Source organism: Benincasa hispida, chromosome 5 (genome assembly GCF_009727055.1).
Source record: "Benincasa hispida cultivar B227 chromosome 5, ASM972705v1, whole genome shotgun sequence".
Taxonomy (NCBI): Eukaryota; Viridiplantae; Streptophyta; class Magnoliopsida; order Cucurbitales; family Cucurbitaceae; genus Benincasa; species Benincasa hispida.
Window position 1 is genome coordinate 51,296,025 of NC_052353.1, and position 7,936 is coordinate 51,303,960.

The following is a 7,936-nucleotide window of genomic DNA, read 5'->3' on the forward strand; positions in this document are numbered from 1 at the left end:
ATGTCCCCAGCTATCTATCCGGTCTTACCCCTAAAATTGGAGGTTTATTGAGTCGGCGTTGTTAAGTCAACCCTCACCTATGCAAATCTAAGGATAACCCCTAATAAATAGGATTCCATAGTTAGCTCAGGATTAAAATCGAGTTACGTAGGTCATCTAAGCGAAATAGTCAGTCTTAAACAGTAAATAGCATTATAAAATAAAACTCATCGCATAGGACGCCCCCACTTCTCATGTCCATACATGAACAAATCAGGATCACTTCATTTGTAACACCTTCAGACAAATTGTAACAACTACAGAGTGGGCCGTATCCGATAGCGTTACCAAAATAAGACACCCAACCTTATTCGTATACTATAGGCCGTTTGGGCTATTTACTCGAACTTGATCGATCTTTATGTATAAGTATTCATATAATAGCTATGAATATTAGTTTATTGGATTTAGTCTTTATAAGTGCAATTTACAAATTCAATAACAACTTTGTTGAATAACATCTTTATTGATAATAGAAAATGTTTAACTTTACAAACTGCAAGTTTTAGGACATACAACTCAACAAACTTCCACTTGGACTAAAACTCCAGTGGATATATACAAATATATACAATGTTGAGTTCAATGAGAGAAAACATACAAAAGAATAAATACAATAAACTAGGGTATTAGATACCCATTATTTCTCCCACTTGCCCTAGTTCTAAGTATCTCATAGTCCTAGTCCCACTAGGTGACCCTCGAACACTTTAGCCGAGAGGGCCTTCATAAATGGATCAGCCAAGTTATCTTGTGAGGCTATCTGTGTGACAATCACGTCTCATTTGTGTACAATTTATTGGATAAGATGGTACATGCATTCAATGTGTTTTCCACGTTTATGGATTCGAGGTTCTTTTCAGTTTGAAAACGCACCACTGTTATCACAATATAGGGTGACCAACAGTTGCATATTTGGAACCACTTCTAAATCAGTAAGGAACTTTCTGAGCCATACTGCTTTTTTAGCTGCCTCGCTTGCAACTACATACTCAACTTCCATTGTGGAGTCAGCAATACAGCTTTTCTTGATACTTCTCTATACTATGCTCATCCATTTAGAGTGATTACTGACCCCGAAGTTAATTTCCTAAAATCAATATCGGTCTGGAAGTCAGAATCAGTGTATCCAATGAGAATCATATTCTTAGCTCTATACACGAGCATATAGTTTCTTGTTTTTCGAAGATATATTGCGTCCACTTGATATAATCATGATCAGTAAGTCGACCCTTTACAGGTTGTTCGTAATAACAACTGGGTCAAATGTTGTTTTACCCCTGAGATTACATCTTGTTCCTTAAGTTTCGCTGATCTTCTAATGAACAATTGGTTCATGATCCAATCACTAACTGAGTCCCTTTCATAGCAAGTGAAAGGGTGGGACCCTTGTTTAAGACCTGAAATCAATACTTCAAAGAATAACCTCTTTACTATCCCAAAAAGCAGGTAGGAGTGAATTCCATCTTGCACCCTATGTCCCTAGCTATCTACCCAGTCTTACCCCTAAAATAAAAGGCTTATTGAGCCGGTACTGTTGAGTCAACCCTCACACTTGCAAATCTAAGGATAATCCCGAATAAACAGGAGTTCATATTTAGCCCAAGATTAAGGTCAACTTACCTAGGTCATCGCTTTTGAAATAGTTAGTTTTAAATAGTAAACAATGTTATAAAGTAAGAGTGACTTGTTTCTTGGTCCTCCGGTCTACGAACTCTTTGCATAGGACGCCCCTACTTGCATGTCTCCACATGAATGATTCAGAATCACATTATTTGTAACAAATACAAAGTGAGTTGCATCTGATAGTGTTACCAGAATAAGGTACCCAACCTTATTTATATACTATGACCGTTTTGGCTATTTATATGAACTTGATCCATTTTATGTCTCCACATAAAGTTCAAATATTCATGTAATAGCCATGGATCTTAGTTTATTGGATTTAGATTTTACAAGTGCAATTTATGTATATTTAATAACAGTTTTATTGAATAAACGTCAATAACAACTTTATTGTAAAATAGAATATGTTTTATATTACAAATTGCGAGTTTTAGGACATACAACCCAACAAACTCCCACTTGAACTAAAACTCCAGTTGATTTTACATGTATACAATGTTGAGTATGAGAGAATAAATAAAATAAACTAGGGTATCAATTAGATACCTAGTATTTCTCCCACTTACCCTAGATTTATCTGTCTCGTAGTCCTAGTCCCACTAGGTGACTGTCAAACACTTTAGCCAGGACAGCTTTTGTAAATAGATCAGCTAAGTTGTCTTCTGAGGCTACCTGCATGACTATCACATCTCTTCGGTCTACAATCTCCCTAATGGATGGTACTTGCGCTCCATGTGTTTTCCACGCTTATAACTTCTAGGTTCTCTTGAATTTACAACTGCTCCACTATTATCATAATAAAGGATGATTGGCAGGTGTATATTCGGAACCACTTCCAAATCTGTTAAGAACTTTCTAAGTCATACTGCATCCTTGGCTACTTCACGTGCAACTACTACTCCACTTCCTAAAGGGAAAACCATTGAAAGTTTACGCAGTAGAATGCAGGGACAGTCCCAATTTGTTGTTTTTCATAGAACTTACAAAAATTACAGAATTAAAAGAGAAGGATTATGCATTAAAATTTTACCTATAACATGCTTTTCTAATTAGATAGAAGGGAGAAGAAAAAACTTTACCTTTGAAGAAACCTTTTCTTCTGTAATCCCTCGAACAAAGTCATGAACGGATCTCTCAAACACAAATCCCAATTGGGATACCACCAAAAAGGAGCCTCGTGTATTCTTTTTAGGGTTTGAGAATTTGCAGGAGGTATGAGCTCTACCTTAGATTTGGTAGAGGGAAAGAGAGGATTGAGAGAGGGAAGAGAAGAACCATTTTTCTTTATATTCTTTTGGCAGAGAGTTTTTCAGATAACCAAATATCATATCCATTTTCGATGGAAGAAAACAACCCCAACTCTCTGCATGTAAAAAGATGAGAGAAAAAAAAATAGGGGGAGGGAAGGTAGTTGCAACTCCCTCCATTTAATTAAATTAAAAATAATTTATTTAAATTAATAATAATATATAATAACTACTTTATTATATATATGTATACTATATGTTATATCAAATATAACTTATAACCTATAGTTTTATATTGTATCAAATACAATATAACCTATACTTTTATTTTCTCTCATTAATGCATGACATTTAATGTGAATTATATGTATATTAAATTCAATTATGAATCTCATTCACATAGTTAGTTTTTGAATCATATTCAAATATTTAATTCCTCTCAACATAATTATGGTATTTAATATAAATCATATTTATATTAAATTTAATTACATGAATCTCATTCATATAATTAGTATTTGAATCATATTCAAATTTCTCTCATATTACTTTATATTATAATGTATCAAATACATTATATTAATTATATCACATATATATTTAATTTAATTAATTGTATCATATATAATTAATTCCCTCAAATAATTTAAACATTTCAAATTAATCCAAAAATATTTCTCAATTAAATCTCTGTTGAGCTACAGAGGGGACCTTATGGAACCGTAGATTGAAGCTCCAACGATACTTGGATAATTAATTAAACCCTTTAATTAAATTACCCAACATCCATTAATTGTCGGTCATTCCACTAAAGACCGATAGCTGCACTCTTCGCACTACAGATATATTTCTGTGTCCATTGGATATAACTAATCAACAGTGCGATGACCCTTCACAAATTGCTCATAAGTACAGTTGGGCTAAAATTACCATTTTGCCTCTATAGTTACATTTAACTCCTTAAATATCATTGATTTCTTTAGTGAATAATAAGTTATAGTCCAACTATAACCAAGTCCCTCTCGGGCCAGAAGAGGGTGTGACCACTATGTTCAAGCCCTAGGATCAGCCTTTAAGGTAGCAATTTATCTACTTGTCCCGACATTGGAGAATGAGTGAATTTTGTCTTATGTAGCTGTGTTCCCAGCTCCCTAGTTAGACCAATCCCAAAAATGGTAGGCTTATTGTGTTGGTAATCTCACCACTCTCACCCATACAAATCAAAGGAGTGCCTTCATGAGTAGGAGTTCACAACTCACTCAGGATTCAGTTCATGTCACCTATGGTCATCCTAGTGAAATGTAAGTCTCCATTATTAACGACGTTATATAAAGAGACTAATCATTTCGTGATCTAGTCTTATAAAAACTCTTTATATAGGATACCCCCACTCACATGTCTCTATATGAATGATCAGGATTAGATTATTTGTAGCACTTTACAACACTTGTAATACCTACAAAGCGGGTCATATTCGTAGTATCACAAAGATAAGGTATTCAGCCTTATCCATCTACTACAGATCGTTTAGGTTATTATTTAAATAAGATCCACTTGTATGTCTCTATATACTTGTTTAAATTACATAAAAGAACCTAGGATCTTAGTTTATTGGATTGAGTATATGAATATAAAATAACACTTATTTTATTAACAACAATATGTTTATACAAAGTTTACAAACTACGAGATTACAGGGAGATTTAGGACACCAATTCCAACACTTACATGGTGGAGTCAACAATAAAATTTTGCGTTATACTTCTCTATACTATAGCTTCTTCATTCAGAGTGAATACTAACCCTGAAGTTGATTTTCTTGAATCCACATCGGTCTAGAAGTCATAATCAGTGTATTCAGTAAGGATCAGATCCTTAGCACCATACCTGAGCATATAGTCCCTCATTCTTTGAAAATACTTGAGGATGTTTTTAACGGCAGTCCAATGATCATATCCAGGATTTCATGCCTCAACCTCTTAAGGTGTCTTAGAACATTGTTCCTTAGACAAATGAATTTCACGCCTGAAAGGTAACATTCCTTTCTTGGAATTTAACATTTTATATCTTGACAACATCTTGTCTATATAAGATGCCTGAGATAATGTTAATGTTCTATTTTTTCGATTCCGAACTATTTGGATCCCAATAACATAATATGCATCTCCCAGATCCTTCATTTGAAATTGTGATGCCAGTCATCTCTTAACGTCAACTAAGAATAGCATCAATATATAAATCCAGAAAAGCTACACTCTTGTTGACAATCTTCTTGTAAACGCAAGGTTCACCAACGTTCTGTTCAAAGCCATAAGATTTGATTGTAGTGTCAAATCTCATATTTCAGGATCGAAATGCTTGTTTTAACCTATAAGTGGATCTCCTAAGCTTGAAACCTTTTGCTCTTGACCCTGTTCAATAAACCTCTATGGTTGAGACATATAGATACTCTCTTCAAGATAGCCCTTCAAAAAAAATTTCTTGACATCCATTTTTCAGATTTCATAAATATGAATGACTGTGAAAGATCGACTTACTGATTATGGTTACAGTGAGGAGAGTACAACTATCGAGCTATAGTAGTATGTCTTGGTGGTTAACGAATATTGATTAATTCGGTCTGAAGAGTTTAGCCAATTAAATCTCAAATCGTTGGAGCTCATGATCTGTAGATCCATAAGGTCCCTCTACTAGCTTGTAAAATTACTCTTGGATTAGTGAATTGAGCGGATTTGAAATGTTCAAAATCAAAATTAGAGTTTTGAATTTGAAGTGTTCAAATTCAATGTATGGTTTGGTTAATTATATTTGATATAATTAAACGTTTAAATTTATCGAAATTAAACGTATTTGAAGAGATTAAAATATTTAAATATTGATTTAAATATTAACATGAATATGATTCATGTATAAATTAGGTGCTTAATTAATTTAATATTTGATATAAAATTATTAATTAATTAATTAATTAACTAATTTTGTTTAATTAATTATTTAAATAAAACTTTTTTTTCCAATTTTTGAAATTCAAATTCATATTTGAATTTGGATTAAAAATTAAATTTGGAAAAATGAAATTGAAAATAAAAAATAGGAGTTAGCGGATTAATCTAATTTTTGTCGGATTAATCCATTAAGCAACACATATCCCACTAGGATAATGCTGATTGAAATGTCATTCAGCTTGTTCTCTTAGTGCCTGCATGAATCAAATGCTTAAAAGGAATTTCAATTTCAAATTTTTAAAGATTTCATGCAACAAAGTTTCTGAAATTTTGCACTCTCTCTCAAACCCTATTCTCCCTTTCACCTAATTGACTTCAATTTAGTGTTTCTACTACACAATCCAAGTTGGAGAATAGTAGAGAAGATCATACTAGTGGTGAACTGGTATTTTAAGATCCAATTTGTGGAGAGAAGTTGGAATTGCAGAGATTCAATAAAGGTATTGTGTTCTTGAAACCCTCTTCCTTGAAAAGTATTTTCATGCATGCTTTTAGAACTCAAATTAAGTTGAATTATAGTACTTATTAATTCTGATTGCTTCCAGCTTATGATATTTACTTTATCAGTACCTTATCCTGGTGACACTATGAATACGACCCGCTTTGTAGATGTTATAAGTGTTATAAAGTGTTATAAATGATATGATCCTGATCATTCATGTGGAGACATGTGAACGGAGGTATCCTATACAAAGAGTTTGTATAAGATCGAACTACAAAATGACTAGTCTCATTATATAACGTTGCTAATAATGGAGACTTACATTTTACCAGGATGACCATAGATGACATGACCTGAATCCTTAGTGAGTTGTGAACTCTTGCTTATGAATAGAGATGTCCAATTAAGGCCCTGCCCCGAACAGGGCGGGGATTCCCCGATTAGGCGAGGAATGGGGGAGGGAGGGGGGAAAATAATTTTTCCGTGAGCTAAACAGAGACGGGGACGGGGAATGCATTCCCCATCCCCGCCCCCGGCCTCGGCCACGCCCCGTTCCCCGACCCGTCCCCGTCCCGATTAGCTTTTACATATTTATTTAGTATAGTTATTTAATGTTATGTTATTATTTATATTTGTAAATATTATATTTAAATTTTAAATTTGATTATTTTATTGGGAAAGATAATGAATATATTTAAATTTAGATTAAATATGTGCATAATTTGATTTATGTTTATTTTTTTTCTACTAAAAAAATTAATTAGCTTTTTTAGGGCAAAATTGAGTAATTTATCTTTAAATTCAAATTTTCATCTAAAATTAACCATAATAAACAATTTAGTGATAAAGTTAATTATTTAATTAAAATTTGCTCGCATTAATGATTTAAATTAATTGGCTTTTTACTTAAAAAAAAAAGGTAACAGGAAAAAATTCCCCAGGGGAATCCCTGCCTTGATCCCGTGGAGAATTTCACGAGGATGGGAATGAAATGGGGAACGAGGACAGTGAGAGAGAATAACATCCCGCGCCCCACCCCAACCCCGTGGACATCTCTACCATTGAAGGCGGTCCTTTGATTTGTATGGGTGGGAGTGGCCAGATTGCCAACTCAATATGCCTACCATTTTGGATTCGTCTGATTGGGGAGCTGAGAACACAGCTACACGATGAAATTCATCCTACCCAATATCAGGATAAATAAATAAATTGCTCCCTTAAGAGCTGATTTCGGGGCTTAAACATTGTGTCCACACCTTCTCTGCTCAAGAGAGACTTGGTCATAGTTGGACTATGACTTATTGTTCATTAGAGGGATCAGTGGTACTTAAGAAGTTAGATATAGGGGCAAAATGGTGATTTTAGCCCATTTGTACTTACAAGCAATTTGCGAATGATCGTCGCACCGTTGACTGGTTATATCCAATGAATACAGAAATATATTGTAGTGCAAAGAATGCAGGTGTAGGTCTTTAACGGAGCGACCGTCAATTAATGAATGTTAGGTAACTTAATTAATTATCCAAGTACCATTAGAACTTCAATTTACTGGTCCATTAGTCCCCTTTGTAACTCAA